Source organism: Gopherus flavomarginatus, chromosome 3 (assembly GCF_025201925.1).
Source record: "Gopherus flavomarginatus isolate rGopFla2 chromosome 3, rGopFla2.mat.asm, whole genome shotgun sequence".
In the NCBI taxonomy this organism is placed as follows: Eukaryota; Metazoa; Chordata; order Testudines; family Testudinidae; genus Gopherus; species Gopherus flavomarginatus.
In genome coordinates this window covers 202166906-202184004 of record NC_066619.1, presented here as the reverse complement: position 1 = coordinate 202184004, position 17099 = coordinate 202166906, and the positions used below count along the sequence as shown (strand labels likewise).

Sequence of the window (17099 nt, the reverse complement as noted above, 5' to 3'; positions counted from 1 at the left end):
TGATGCCATATAATACTTTGCACATTTTACTCATTCAAAACACTGTGAAATCACTAACAAATCCTTAAAGATGGTCTAAGGTTGGAGAGTTAGTATTATCCATTTTACAAATGGAGAAAATGAGGCAAAAGATTAAGGTACTTCTCAAAGGCTATGCAGCAAGTAAGTCAGGGTTAGAAGACAGAATGCCTTCCAACCTCGCAAATTTCCCTGTTCCACACTACGTAAAAATAAAAGTATTAAAAACAGCGAGCAGGAGACACAGACTAATAATTCAGTCACATCACAGTAGATTACATAATCAGAAAACCTTAACTGCCGACATGGAATTCTGAATCTTTCTGATCTTAGCAAGGTGAAAAATAAATAAATAAATAAAAGGAACAGATGAGCAATGCATGAAATATGCAGAGAAAAAAAAATTAATTTTCAAGATGCTATTGCAGGGCATATGCAGTAACTTCTTCTAACAGTATATACACACACATATATATATATATATATATATATATATATATATATATATATATATATATATATATATACACACACACACACACACACACACACATATACACACACACATATACACACATATACACACACACACACACACACACTCTGAAGAATTAATATCTTTAAAACTCAACTGATTTTTTTTGGTATATTACAGAAGTCACTTAATCTGCAAGCCCCATGGGAGTTGCTGCATAGGTGTAAGATTACCTAAAGGCCCAAACTGGCATTTAGAATGTAGCTCTGAATAATCCCAATCCACAGTAATAATTCCCTACAATATAAACCAAGTATCAGGAAAAGAGAAAAAATAACCCTACAAACGCACAAACTCCAAAGTAATAAAAAAGTATCCTTAGCAGAAGAGACTATACTTTGGTTAAACTAACCATGATTCCTGATTATTAGTTATTTATAAAGGGCCAAACAAAAAGTGAATCATTTAAGTGCAATATTAAAGAAGGAAAAGAAACAAACAGCACCATGATCACTAGCTGCTTCGTGGGGCATGTCTACATGCACAGTGCTGCATATGCATCGCTGCAGCACATTTGGTGAAGACACTAAGTTGATGGGAAAGCTTTCCGACCAGCATAATAAAATCACCTCTGCAAGCAGCAGAAAAATTTGGGCCACGTCGGTGCTTATGATCAGTGTAACTTATGTCACTCGGGGTGATTTATTCAGACCCCCTGAGCGACATAAGTTCTGTAGACATAGCCTCAGGGCTTATTTATGCTACCAGTCAGATTGATGGGCAGCGATCGATCCAGCAGGGATTAATTTATCGTGTCTAGTATAGATGCGATAAATAGACAGCCGATTGCTCTAGACTCCAGTACTCCACCTCAACGAGAAGCACAAGGAGAATCGATAGGAGAGCATCTCCCATCAACACATGCAGTAAGTAGATCTAAGTACGTCAACTTCAACTATGTTATTCACATAGCTGAAGTTGCTTAATTAGATTGATCCCCCCGGTAGTGTAGACCAACCCTCAGTCTCAACCTACCTATGGGCACTAGATTCCTGTAAAGCTTTGTATTTTAAGCTGAATTTCTAAAGACTCTAAACTCCAGCCCACCCATATCCTCTGGCCCATTCTTCACCTGAAGATATGGAAGCCAAGCCTCTTTCCTATGAAAGTGTTAAAATTCTCAGCTACTTCTCTGTACTTTTAAGGCACTTCAAAATCTATCCCCACCCGCCCAATTCTCTAATCTCCATAGCACATGTGTACTCTCACCCTCACTCTACTGACGAAAGCCTTCATTGCCTGTTTGCTAAGTCTTGACAAGAGTACCTACATGTTTTCTCCCTCCCCTTTAAAACTCTTCTGCCACAGTGCCTATAAAAGCCTCAATAGGATGGCAGCTGGCATACTGTGACCATTGCCCATCATAGCAAACAGTATTGTCTCATTGTTTCTTGGTGCTCCCATCCATTTATCCACCTACTGCATCACTTATTTTACAATCAAAAGTATAAGCTCTCTGGGGCAGGGACCATCTTTTTGTTAAGTTTGTACCATGTCAAATATAATGGGACACTAATCCATGAGTAGCAGCATGTCAGGAACCTACAGTACAAGATAATAAACAGAGGACTTTACTGCTAGAATAAATTATAGTAATAAACTGTATTACCAAGACTTAATATATTGTGAACCTGACGTGGAATGGATAAAAACCTATGATTTTTAATCAGATTTTTATTTAAATCGAGTTATTTAAATCAATTTAAAAAAAAGCCCAAAATGTCAATGTTTAATGATGCAGAATATTTAAAGGATTTTTATTTATTATAGTAAATTATGGGCTTACTATAGGCTGTCACAATTTCAAATGTAATGTTAATACAGAGACAGAGGAAAAGATCCAACTCTTCTAGTCAACTCACACTTTATAAAACATGTCAAGATATCATGTCCTTAATTAAGTAAGCATTATTATTTTCAGTCTAAAGTGGAGCAACTGCCGGTAAACTAAGCTAGCTAGATTAAGGCTAGTTTAGGTTCCGGAGCAATGAAGCTACTTCAGCATGCACTACAAATCCATCCAGAATTCTGAGTAATTACTCACCAGGTTATCCTGCACTGCCCCAGCTTCACTGCTCTGGGGCCTGAGCTACCTAGGGTATGTCTACCCAAGCTACCTAGGGTATATCTATGCTGCATTCACAGCGTGTGAATGCAGCATAGATATATCCTTAGTGTAATGCTATAAAGTATTTGGTTGCAAATCAAAAAGTTTTAATGGCAATACCAACCAATGACAATCAATATTTTTTTTTTAAATATAGTGGAAAGTAACTGAAAAGTACAAATACTAAACAAGAATAGAATCAATTATTTAAATCAATCAGAGTTCTTGCTTGCTGATTTAAATGGGTGATTTAAAAATCAGTCATCTCTGACCTGAGGGGTGCTGTTTCTTTGTTTAAATAAGCAAAGGAGGTGTTTGTTCTGGACATACGAGTTCTTGCATGAAAACCTGGGTTCAGTTTTATGGCATATAGTCTCAGACATCTAATTATGATTTATTACACAAAACGCTCCTAAATAAGAAGGCTGCCAACAGCCCATAATGGTCTTGATGAAGGGATTTATCACTGACAGTTTTTATAGAAAAAAAATTGAGAAAAATTGTGGGGAAAAAAAACTAAGAGGCATGGTATGTACATTCCTATTTACAAAAATAGATAAATGATATGCGTGGAATGGGAGAGACTTATTTTTGAAGGGCACAGGGATAAAAAAATAAGTGGCTTTGACCTGCACTCCCTCAGAAGCTTGTTATTTGGTACAAGCTGGGCAGTGAGGTGAATAACCTCATTTTAAAGGAAAGTGACTATACTTTATCTCATTTCACTTTTTTGTTATTCCTGGGACAAGTCCTTCCAACTTCATGCAGTTAACCTTCACTTCGTCAATGTAGAACCTGCGTAGCCCCCAACTTCCATTGATGCACACATTTGAAGACTGAAGAGTGGTTTTACCCAGAAAGATGACCTAAAAATGGTATTTTGTAATCTGTTGCATCTGACTCCAGAGTTGCACTGGTACAGCTGACTCTGCTTTAGTGCTTAGTGAAGAGATCACCTATGCAAACAGGATTTTCAAAGTTATAAGGATCTAAAAATGCAGAAGGTGTCTAGTGGGATTGTTAGGAGTACCTAACCTTAGGTACTCTTGAAATTACCAGTAGGCACCTACTTGCATTTTAAGTGCTCACGTATATTGCAAATCTGGCCCCACATCCTTCCAAGTTATCAGAATTACTAGATCTCATCCTCTCCTACCTGATTTTTATTTATAGATTAAAAGAGAAAAATAAGCTTTCCTGCTTTTTTCAACTTCCAATTTGCTTTTCAACTTTGCTTGAACTAGTCCAAAGAAAGAAAACAAACATTCTCTGCACTGAAACCAAAAATAATTAGGGCAAAAGTTTTCTCTACAACAAACAAACTACTGATGGTTGGTGAAAAGTAAATACAGGTATTTGCTCCATTTTACACTGAAAATAACAGATGCTTACTTATTGAAGAACATTACTATTTGGAAATATTTGTAAGGCTTGAGTTGACTAGAAAAGTCAGATGTTCTCCCCCGGTTTCTGTTCTGTATAGTGATCAACAATACAAATGTGGAGTCCCAGGAGAAGCCTTGTCAGACTGTATATTCCAACATATAAAGTATCGATGCCACCAGTACTGATGAAGCCTGAGCTCTGGTGGAATGCGCGGTGATGTGGCTTGGGGAAACATGAGCCAAATCATAACAAGTGCGGATGCACGCCGTCATCCAAGATGAGATCCTCTGAGAGGAAACAGGTAGGCCTTTCATTCAGTCTGCTACCGCGACAAAGAGTTGGGGCATTTTACGAAAGGGTTTTGTCCGCTCAATATAAAATGCGAGCGCTCTACGAACATCCAGGGAGTACAACTGTTGCTCCCGTCGCGTTGAGTGTGGCTTTGAGAAGACGACTGAGAGAAAGATGTCCTGGTTAACATGAAAGGCCGAAACCACTTTAGGGAGGAATGCCGGGTGTGGCCGCAACTGCACCTTGTCCCTGTGGAACACAGTGTATGGTGGATCCACCGGAAGAGCCCTTAGCTCAGAGACTCGTCTGGCCAATGTAATGGTTACGAGGAAAGCTGTCTTCCAAGACAGGTAGAGTAGCGAGCAGGTTGCTAACGGCGCCAATGGGGGACACATAAGCCTGGTTAAAACCAGACTGAGGTCCCAGGTAGGGGCTGGGCGGCATATTTGGGGGTATAAGCGCTCCAAGCCCTTGAGGAACCTCGAAACAATAGGGTGTGAACACGGAACAGCCATCTTCCCCCGGGTGGTAGGTAGAGATGGCTGCCAAGTGTACCCTCAGTGATGATACTGCTAGGCCCTGCTGTTTGAGAGACCAGAGATAGTCCAAAATAGAGGGAATTGAGACCTCAGTGGGAGTAAGATTATGCATTTCGCACCAGCAGAAGAAACGCTTCCACTTGGCCAGATATGTTGACCAGGTGGAAGGTTTCCTGCTACCCAGGAGAACTTGTCGTACTGATGCACAGCAACATAACTCTGACTGGTTTAGCCACGCAGCAGCCATGCCGTGAGGTGAAGGGCCTGCAGGTCTGGGTGGCGAAGCCTGCCATGGTCCTGAGTTATGAGGTCTGGGTGGAGTGGCAGGGTAATTGGGTAGGTTATTGACAGGTCGAGCAACGTGGTGTACCAGTGCTGCCTGGGCCATGCTATAGTGATCATGATTAGGCGAGCTCTGTCCCTGCAGAGTTTTAGCAGGACCTTGTGAACCGGTGGGAAGGCATAAAGCAGCTGACTCTTCCACGGCATCAGGAAAGCGTCTGAGATCGATCCCGGGAAGAGACCTTGGAAGGAGCAGAACATCTGGCATTTCCTGTTCGTGTGGGAAGCGAACAGGTCTATGTGGGGAAATCTCCACTTCTGGAAAACAAAATGAATAATGTCCGGGCGGATCAACCACTCGTGAGACAGGAAGGACCTGCTGAGTCGATCCGCCAGAGTGTTCCGAATCCCTGGGAGAGAGGACGCTACCAAGTCTATCGAGTGGGCTATACAAAAGTCTCAGAGTTGGATGGCCTCCTGACAAAGGGGAGAGGATCGTGTCCCTCCCTGCTTGTTTATGTAATACTTGGCCGTTGTGTTGTCTGTAAACTCTGAGACACAACGGCCTTGTAAATGCTGCTGAAACGCCTGGCACGCCAGGCGGACTGCTCTCAGTTCTCAGACATTTATGGGTAATGCCAGCTCCTGAGATGACCAGAGGCTTTGAGTACGAAGGTGTCCGAGCTGAGCACCCTAGCCGAGAGATGACACATCCATCGTTAGGAACATTGAAGGCTGGGGTAGATGGAACGGCAGCCCTGTACACACCATGGGGGGAGTTAGCCACCAGTCTAGGGAGCCTAGAGTGCTCGGGGGAATGGTGACTATCGTGTCTATTGGGTCCCTGCCCGGGTGGTATACCAAGATGAGCCAAGCTTGGAGAGGACGGAGGCAGAGTCTGGCATAATTGGTTACGAACGTGCAGGTAGCCATGTGACCCAGGAGACCGAGACAAGTGCGAGCCGAGGTCGTTGGGAAATTCTGTAGACTTTGGATAATTGTTGCCATCGCCTGAAACCGCGGCTGCAGTAAGCAGGCCCTGGCTAGATTGGAATCCTGGATAGCTCCTATGAAGTCTAACCTCTGTGTGGGAACCAGAGTGGATTTTTCTATATTGATCATCAGGCCTAGATGTCTGAATAGGTCCTTGATGATGCCCACATGCTGGGTGACTTGTGTCTCGGAGGCCCTTTGGATGAGCCAATCGTCCAGATACAGAAAAATGTGTATCCTACGCTGGCGGAGATAGGCGGCGACTATGGCCATACATTTTGTAAATACCCTTGAGGCTGTGGAAAGGTCAAACGGCAGGACCGTAAACTGGAAGTGCTGATGGTTGGCTACGAAGCGGAGGTACCTCCTGTGTGGAGGAAAAATGGCGCTGTGAAAGTACACGTCCTTCATATCGAGGGCGGCACACCAGTCTCCAGGATCCAAGGACAGGATAATGGTCCCCAAGGATACCATGTGGAACTTCAACTTTGTCATAAACTGGTTGAGTCCTCGCAGGTCTAGGATAGGTCTGAGACCTCCCTTCAAGTTGAGGATTAGGAAATAACGGGAGTAAAACCCCTTGCCCCTTTTGTCCTTTGGTACTCCTCTATAGCTTCCACGGCGAGGAGCGTCCGCACCTCTTGCAAGACAATTGCTTGTGAGAGGGGTCCCTGAAGAGGGATGGGGTTGCAGGGTGGGAGGATGGGGTTGAAATAAATTGGAGGTGGTACCCATGCTCCACCATGCGTAGGATCCAGCAATCTGAAGTTAACTGGGACCACGCCAGGAGGAAGTAGGAGATACGGCTGGAGAAGGATCCTGGTCTGTAACTGGTATGCCGCTCTCAGGCGCACCTTCAAAAGTTCGTCTTTGGTCCAGCTGGTGGTTTCGAAGGACCTTGATTTTGGCCCCCTTTGGGGTCCTGACTGTCGTCTACGACCACCTCGGCCGTGCCGCCTGCCGAAGTCCTGTCTTTGTCTAGGCGCAGAGTATGGCGCTGAGGCTGGGGAGGGAAAGGACTACATTGGGTCACCAGAGTATGCATGCCGACAGAGCGCATTATGACCCTGTTGTCCTTCAGGTTTTGCAGCCTGGGATCAGTCTTTTCTGAGAAGAGACCTTTACCATCAAATGGCAAGTCCTGAATGGTATACTGCAGCTCCGGTGGGAGGCTTGAAACCTGAAGCCATGAGATGCACCTCATGGCAACACCCGAGGCCAGAGTCCTGGCTGCTGAGTCGGCTGCATCCAACGAGGCCTGGAGGGAAGTTCTGGCCACCTTTTTCCCTTCCTCCAAGAGGGAAGCAAACTCTTAGTGGGAGTCTTGAGGGAGTAGCTCCATAAACTTACTGCCGCCCAGGTGTTATAATTATAGCGGCTAAGCAGGGCTTGTTGATTTGCCACCCGGAGCTGTAGGGCACCTGCTGAGTACACTCTGCAACCGAGTAAGTCCATTCGCCTAGCCTCCTTCGATTTTGGGGCTGGTAGCTGCTGGCCATGGCGTTCTCTCTCATTAACAGACTGGACGACTAGTGAGCAAGGAGGAGGATGGACATACAAGTACTCGTACCCTTTAGAGGGCACCATGTATTTACGCTCGACTCCCCTGGCTGCAGGAGGGATAGAGGCTGGAGATTGCCATATAGTATCGGCATTGGCCTGGATGGTCCGAATAAACAGTAGGGCCAGTCTGTTGGGGGCATCCGCCGACAGAATGTCCACTACTGGGTCCTCTACCTCCGGGACCTCCTCCACCTGGAGGTTCATATTGAGTGCTACCCTCCTGAAGAGGTCCTGATGGGCTTTCAGGTCGATTGGAGGAGGGCCCGAGGAGGATGTTCCTGCCACCGTCTCATCTAGAGAAGAGGAAGAGGAGATGCCGGTGACGAGCAGGTCCTGTGTGGCCTCTTGCTCTTGGGCGACCTCCTGCTCCAGTGGAACCTGGGAGTCCGGTGGGTGAACTAGGGTTTCCTCCGTAGCAGTTGGAGGAGGATGGCTAACTGTCGCCTCTGGCACTCGGTGCTCTGATGGGACAGAGCCGGATGGAACTACTGGTACGCCTTGGGCCTGGTGGTAAGCCCAAGGTGTCTAGAAAGACCACTGATGGGGGCCTTGGTCCTGGGCCTGGGTCTCTTGGAAGACTCTGGTGGGCACATCGGAATTGCGGTCCTGCGCATAAGAGCTGTCCGCGTGGGACGACACTGATGCGTGTCTGGATGGCCATGGAGGGGCTGAAAAGCCCTGGGCAGAGTCTCTGTCTCTAGCGGACCTTGTTCTACTCAGCACCGGGGACTGGTACCTGGAGGCATACTGGTACTGGGAACGAGATCGGGACCTGCGACCAGAGCGGTGCCAGGAAGTTGACCGAGATCTCGAGGCTCGACGTCAGGAGCGGCTATGGGAGTCACAGTGCCTGGAGCCGTGCCGGGAGCTGGAGCGGTGCCGAAAGTAGTGGGCCAGCGAACGGGATACTGAACGGTGCTGCAAGTGCGACCGGTACCAAAGAGGAGAATTGTGCCAGGACTGCGAGTGGCGTGGGGAGTGGGAGCGCCGACGGGACCTAGAATGTCTGCAGGACTGTGATCGTGAACAGTGCCGCTCTGCTGTGCCGACAGAGGATGGTCTTATCAAGGAAGGCTTGCTGATAGACTGTTTTACCCGCACCGGCGGTGCCGGGGGTTGAGACAGCGTCGACTCTGTCATGGCAATCAGATCTCTCGCCGTTGAGAATGTCTCCAGCGTGGATGGAATAGTAAGCTCAACCATGGCTCGCGCCGGGGAGCTGACAGGCACCGGACTCGACGGCCCTTGTGGGACCGGAATCGACGGTGCCGACGTCGTTGGTGCTGGGCGATCCGACTTAGACAAGCTCTCTGGCTGTGGTGCAGGTGGCATGGAAGCAGCAGGAGTCTTAGTCTTTCTCGACCTCGGGGAGAAGGAGCGGTGCCAAGTCGACTTGGGTGCCGGCGATGGCCGGTGCCGAGAGGCCTTGGCCGTACCGGCACAGTCCGGTGCCGAGGAGGCGCTTCTGCCCGCCGATTGACCAGTGCTCCATGCTGAAGGCGGAGGGGTAAGAGCCGCCTCCATAAGGAGCTGTTTTAGTCGAAAGTCCCGCTCCTTTTTTGTTCTTGGCTTAAAAGTCTTGCAAATGCGACACTTATCTGCCAGGTGAGATTCCCCGAGGCACTTAAGACAGGAGTCGTGTGGATCTCCTGTCGGCATCGGCTTGTGAGAAGCCGAGCACGTTTTGAGACCCGGTGAACCGGGAATGGGCCCCGGCACTGGGTGCTGGGAAGGGGCTAATCCCCAAACCCCTCTTAACTATAATACTAACTATGAACGATAAAAATTAACTATAACTATAGCTATATACACAAAAATAACTAGCTAGGGAGGTGGAGGTCAGTAAAACTGCACTCCACTGTTCCAACGACCGACACAGGCGGTAAGAAGGAACTGAGGGGCGGTTGGGTTGGCAGGGGTATATATCCGATGCCATAGCGGCGCCACTCCAGGGGGCGCCTAGCTGACCCACCCAGTGTTGCTAGGGTAAAAATCTTCCGGTGAACGTGCACGCGGTGCAAGCACACCTAATTGGAATCGATATGAGCAAGTACTTGAAGAAGAACTGATTGATATAATATACTTGATACAACACTACATACATTTGTAAGATTTGTTATAACCAAACATGACCGACAAAGATTATGTAAAGTTGCAATACATATTTTATTCTCAGTAAAATTAATAATTTTACTTGAAAACTAAATACCAGCACTGAAAAAAATCAAGTTTGAATTTGAGACACTATCAAGCTATGGTCTGGGTTTTTTGTTTTTGGCTGATGGTTTAAGTAGCAAAGAGATTCCATAATCAGAGCTTGATGACAATTTGTTGATTAGAAACTTCCATAACTTATTTTCAGTATGCACTGCTTTCAGTAGTGAAAATTATCTGTTTACCTTAATGAGAAAAACAAGTTAAGACACTTCCATATCTTTTCAGACTTCAGTCCCATGTTAGAGCCAAAAAAGGTCAAGAATGCATTTGTATCATGTGATTGCATCAGCATACGTTTACTACCTAACTCTACATTTTTCAGGCCCCAACATTTTACTCAAGTTTTTTTTTCAAGTTTATGAGATCTAGAGTTGAAGGCAATTAAAACAAAGCTTAAATTACAGAAAGAAACTACTGTTTTAAAGTATGTTTAATTTAGTTCCCCACAAAGATTCCATTAACTGCTACTCTAGCTATATTTCTATTAAAATATCTAAAAGAAGCTAGTTATGTATGCACTTGAAGTATGGATAAGTTATAAACAGAAATGAATCCAGAAATCTAGAAACTGAACCATACATGTGAATACATACTGTAAGTTATTAAAAATCCCTTGACATAGAAAAGGAGAGTATCAAGCTTTACCTTTGAATTTCCTTGTTTATGTCATCTGATAAAGGGGAAAAAGCCTACCACATTGTCAAGTTTCCTAACAGTTGGACATAACATTATCTGAACATACTGGGGATTTTTTCATTTAATGTTTTAATAGAATGAGAAATAATTACAAACCATTACTACACAGTTGCTGTAAGAAGGTATTTTATATGATAATCTGTAAAGCTTTTTTGTGTTTTTCCATCAATGCAAGAAACTAGTTTTTGATCCAATAAATAATTCTGCTGCTGCTGCAAGTATACTGTCACACGCTTGACTAATAATTTACAGTTATTTTAATTATAAATCACAACATATAATATGATTAAATATTGTAAATAGCAGTGGGAGAGCTAGTGCATCATACTGGTGAAGTAACTCCGTACATTTAGTAACAGTTGGCCACACGCTAGGCTCAAACTATGGAGTTAGCCTGCTGATGACATTCAGTTATATTAAAAAAAACAAACAAACAAAAAAAACCTATCCAAAGATTAGACAGCCTTCTTAAAATAGTTGGTCTGGTCCACCAGTAAGTTACATAGAGGTCAGTGTATTCTGTGCCGAAGTCTGCATTTGTGGGAAATCTGCGTACATTTTAAAATATTCACTCAAACTAATTATTTCTCCTCTGAAAAGTTAGTTTACAATACCACTATGGTCTCAAAATTAAACATTTTCAATTAAACCTGTTTCAGTGAGGAGAGTATAAGATATCTAAAAGTAACATACACAACTTAAAAACCACAGCCTTAAAAGGGCTTTATCTTGGAGTGAAAAAACAAAACGTTAAAAATGCTAAAAGTTAGTTCCTTGGAAACATAAGGTATTATATAACATCATTCTGACTCCATTACAGAAAGCACTGGAAAACAAGTGTGCTGTCAGGAATTAAGTTCTCATTCGAGCAAAAAAACCAAAATCACTTTCTTGAACAGTGCTTTCTTTACAATCTTTTTTTTTAAAGTGTGCTCCAGAGTGAAACAGTCAAAGAGAGGAAATAAACATTTGCCATAGGTGACCTATTTATGAGAAATTCATGATTACCCTACTCTGAAAAATAACTGCTTTATTAAGTGTGTGTCTGATACATAGTGACAACAGTGACATTGTGCTATAAGCTTTTATTATGGGTAGTAGTTCCACTACTGATAGTAGTATTATTGTCCCTTGGCCAAAGCAGTTAGCTAACCTGTTCTTTCCTTATTCAGGCTTGTGTTCCATTAAGTAGTTTCCAAGGGAGGTTGTGGAATCCCCATATTGAAATCTAGGTATACTTGGTTCTGCCTCTGCGAAAGGGGCTGGCCTGTATGACCTGAAGGTTCCTTCCAGCTGTGCATGTCTATGATTATCCATGTGACCACTGGAGAGCATATCAAAGCCTATAGAGCATATGGAGCTTACGATAGTTTGTATAACATCAAACTTGCAAAACATTACTCTTCTACCTGTCTAAACAGTAACTTTAAGTAAAAATAACTTTTACATCACCACGTTATGAGGGTGGGACAAGTAGATTTTATATTTAGATGATTTCGCAAGATTGGAACAATAAGACTTAGTCCAATCATTTTTTGTTATGGATCTTGCCTGTGCTGTTTCTTTTCCATCTAAAGTTTTATCCTCTCTTAGTCACAAAAGTTAGTGCTGGTAGGGACCTCAAGAAGTCATTAGTCCATTCTCCTGAGCTGAGGAGGACCACCTAAACCTAGACCTTGCCTGACAGGCATTTTTCTAACTAGTTCTTAACAGGACATTAACACTCAACTTGCTAATTTCCCTAATATTGGCAGAGACCCCTAACAGCACAGTGAGGCAGTGCGGCCTCCCTCTGAGCCAGAGGGGGAAGGACAACCACCCCCAACTACACACAGCTCATGAAATACCGCAGGACAGCTGCATTGTCTTCATAACGCTCATCACCAGACTGGTCAATGGTTCAGGATCCATGCTGTTAGGCAAAGATGGTGGGTGCACACTTAATAAGGACTGTTGAAAAACGGCATGAAATGAAGTTCGAAGCCCATGAAATGATGGGATGGAAAGAGCCACACCACGGAACGGTAAGCATGCCCCCATAATGCACCACGATCCATTCCCAGAGGTCCCAGCAGCAGACGGTGGTGTGTTGCACAGTGGGATAGCTACCCCTAATGCAACACTCTGTCAGTGTAAGGGCAAGGACTGTGGACACGCTCTGCCATCACAAGGAGTATTGTGTGGACATACACAACTGATGTAATTAAAGCGGCTTATGATCATTGATGTAACTTAAGTACTTCTTTGGGAGGAAAGTGGAATAAAAAAAAAAACTAGTCCACTTATGCAACCCATTAATAAGAATTTAGGGAATTCAACTGGGAAAGACTATACACTGTTGTCTCCTTAAGGATGACACCGTCCTAACGAATCAAGCAACAATTAACACAGATTCATATTACCTTCTTTTACATTTTTTCAAAAGCACTGAAGTGACTTAGGAGCCTAAATCAGATTGTCAAAAGTCATTTAGGAATTTAAGTTCCACTGACTTTCAATGAGACAAAACATTGGCTCTGTCTGTTCATCATGTCCCATCTATTCCACACTATTAAGATACTTGCCATGGTCACTTTTGCTTTGACTAACATGGCCTCTCAGTTCTCAATCTCCAGCCTCACCAAGTGTGTCCACTTTACAATACTCATTGTAAAGTCATCTTCCTCTCACTACAATCATATTACCCACACTTTGCTTTGAATCAATTCATTGTTTTCCTGCATTACTACCATTCTAAGCTCGCCTCTTAAGCCAAAATACTCCACTAACTTGCCCGCACCTACATTTGTGTTTTGGTTTCCCTCTACACCGGAGTGGCCAACCAGAGCCTGAGAAGGAGCCAGAATTTACCTATGTGCATTGCCAAAGAGCCACAGTAACACATCAGCAGCGCCCCCCTCGTCAGCTCCCCTACCTGTCCCCAGTATCTCCCACCCACCAGTAGCACTGTCGATCAGCACCTAACCCTCCATCCCTGCGTCTCCCGCCTGCTGTGATCAGCTGTTTTGTGGTGTGCAGGAGGAGGAGCAGCAGCAGCAAGGGCATGGTAGACTTGGGGAAGGGGCAGAGGCCTTGGGGGAAGGAGTGGAGTGGGGCCAGGGCCTGGGGCAGAGCCAGGGGTTGAGCAGTGAGCACCCTGTGTACCACATTGGAAAGTTGGCACCTATAGCTCCAGCCCCAGAGTTGGCACCTAGGCAAGAAGCCACAGGTTGGCCACCCCTGCTCTACGTTAAATTTAATTCACTTTGCTTACTACTTATTCTTTGTATCTCTTTGTTCTGTCTCCTGGCCTCATGCCTTAAATCATGTTACTCTTCACTTGAAAGAAGTCTTTTCCTCCTCCACTAAGCAGTTTGTCTTCTCCAATCTCACCTTACAATCCACCTTTCTGAACAATTTCTCCTCCAGTCTTATCAATGAAGTCCAGACCCTTCCTCTTTTAAAGTGCATGAAATAAGCCACCTGGCAGCAGAAAATAAAAACCCACAAGTTTCTAAAGGTTTGTTTTTATGATAAGAAGCAAAAAATGGCTTCTCCAATTGAGACATTTTAGTAAAATTGAATATAATTGCTCAAACTGGAATTTGGCCAGGCCAGAGATAACATACCTAAACTTAATAAAGGAGAACTGGGATCTTACATGACTACAGGTGATCACGGGGTTTGATTTCCAACTCATCTAAAATAGAGCACCACAAGAAGCACACCACAGTGTTCTCTACCACCAGGCTGGAACACTAGCTCAGTATTGACTCAGAAGGCGTAAGCACTTCCTAAAGCACCTGAGTTTCCTTTTGTTAGTCTCCCATATAAGTGCTCTGACTTTACATGGTTTATGTGATCTGACAAGATTACAGCTCAAGGTGTTATGAGTGCAGGTGCAGTGAGTAACAGATCTTAAAGATACTCTTTCTTCTAATAGCACATACTGAAGATTCACAATGAAGCTCAAGTTTCCCACACTGCCAGATAAACTTTGCTATTGGCAGCATATAAAGATGCTTAGAAGACTGCTTTTGCTCTGGAAGAGGGCAAAAAGGGACAGGAGGAAAGAGTCTATCCTGGGAAACAACAAACAACAAAAAGATATACAAAGGAATTTCAGAATGCAATGCACACACCAGGTTTCGTATTTTCATAAAGCATTTCAAACATATGATGATGATGCATCTGAAGAAGTGGTTTTTGACTCACGAAAGCTTATGCCCATTATAAATCTGTTAGTCTTTAAGGTGCCACCTGACTCCTTGTTGTTTTTGTGGATACAGACTAACACGGCTACCCCCTGATACTTGACAAATACTTAAGTAAGTTTGTAAGATAACAGTATTTGGGCTCTTGGGTAGCTTAACCACAACAATTTTAATTCATTCTTTAGAAACTCTTTCGGACAAACACATCGCATGTTTTCAGATTACAAAGAATAATGCACTTTTCCCCATCTCAGGGCTTGTCTACATCAGAAAGTTGCAGCGCTGGTGAGGGAGTTACAGCGCTGCAACTTAGGAGGTGTACACATCTGCAGGGCACCACCAGCGCTGCAACTCCCTGTTTGCAGCGCTGGCCGTACTCCCGTTTTGTCTGGGGTGTAGAGGATCCAGCGCTGGTGATCCAGCGCTGGTAATCAAGTATAGTCACTTACCAGCGCTTTTCTTGACCTCCGTGGAATAAGCAGGTATCCCAGCATACCTGAGGAAGCCTCTGGTAATCAAGCTGGTCTCCTTCCCCGGCTTGCTCTCGCGTTCCCCGAACCCCGAGCAAGCAGGTCTCCTTCCCTGAGGTTTGCTGGGTGGTTCCGGGAAGGCGAGAGCAAACCGGGAAAGGAGACCAGCTTCGCCGCGGTTTGCTCTCGCGTTCCGCGAACCACCGTGCAAACCGCAGGGAAGGAGACCTGCTTGTTCGGGGAACGCGAGAGCAAACCGCGGCGAAGCTGGTCTCCTTCCCCGGTTTGCTCTCGCGTTCGCCGAACCCCCGAGCAAGCAGGTCTCTCCTTCCCTGCGGTTTGCAGGGTGGTTCGCGGAACGCGAGAGCAAACCGCGGCGAAGCTGGTCTCCTTCCCCGGTTTGCTCTCGCGTTCCCCGAACCCCCGAGCAAGCAGGTCTCTTCTTCCCTGCGGTTTGCAGGGTGGTTCGCGGAACGCGAGAGCAAACCGCGGCGAAGCTGGTCTCCTTCCCCGGTTTGCTCTCGCGTTCGCCGAACCCCCGAGCAAGCAGGTCTCTCCTTCCCTGCGGTTTGCAGGGTGGTTCGCGGAACGCGAGAGCAAACCGCGGCGAAGCTGGTCTCCTTCCCCGGTTTGCTCTCGCGTTCGCCGAACCCCCGAGCAAGCAGGTCTCTCCTTCCCTGCGGTTTGCAGGGTGGTTCGCGGAACGCGAGAGCAAACCGCGGCGAAGCTGGTCTCCTTCCCCGGTTTGCTCTCGCCTTCCCCAAAACCCCTTGAAGCCGCCCAACAGCGCTGCAGTGTGGCCACATCTAACACCACTTGCAGCGCTGGTTGCTGTAAGTGTGGCCACTCTGCAGCGCTGGCCCTATACAGCTGTACTAATACAGCTGTAACAACCAGCGCTGCAAAATTTTAGATGTAGACATGGCCTCAGGGTCCAGTTTGTTAAACAATATTAAGTATTCTCACCTACATTAAAAAAAACTGAAAGCAAGTATTTAAATGACAAAAGGAAATTTCTCACACTATTCATGTTGTAAAGAGTGTGAACTACAGGACCAACAAGTTAAAAAATGGCAATCGGCTGCGTTTCCTCCAGCAAACAATAATAAAGGGCTGTGTCAATTAGTCATCCCATTAACACTACCATTACTAATGGACTTTAAAGGTGCATAGACACTAACAAAACCAGTATGCTTAAGCATGCTTTAAGCTCAGATTGTGTGGTTGAGACAAAACTATGTCATAACATAAAAACAAACTTTTGGCCCAATACAGCTCAAGGCTACAGCCCAGTTCAGTCACTTTAAAGTTTAAATCTATCATACTGGCTGGACAAACCAAGTTAGAATTTCAGTCAAAACTGTACTTAAGTAATTCTTGATAGTGCACATGAGGACAAGTGAGAATACAGCAGCTCTTTTATGAACGATTTTAATTAAGTGAGCAGTGATTTCATCTATGGTGAGGGTGCAGGTGCAAGTAATTCCTGAGCAACAATGCCACTATTTACCTACCAGAACAGCCATACAAGAAGTATATGTGGAAGCAGAAACCGAATAGGACACACATTTTACCGGACACTTCTGAAGCAAAGGAGGTAGTAACTGAGTAGCAGTTTCTTCAGCTCCCTCTACTTCCCCAACAACAGGAGGCTCTCAAGGTATGTCTACACTAGGGATTATTCCGATTTTACATAAACCGGTTTTGTAAAACAGATTGTATAAAGTCAAGTACATGCAGCCACACTAAGCACATTAATTTGGCGGTGTGTGTCCATGTACCAAGGCTAGCGTCGATTTCCGGAGCGTT

The 17099-nt window shown here is 44.9% G+C and overlaps 1 protein-coding gene across 4 annotated transcripts in view; it reads right to left on the bottom strand.

Annotated features, from left to right (window-relative positions):
- ARFIP1 (ADP ribosylation factor interacting protein 1) overlaps positions 1–17099 on the bottom strand; it is a 99065-nt gene that overhangs the window by 44426 nt on the left and 37540 nt on the right. The window lies entirely within an intron of this gene.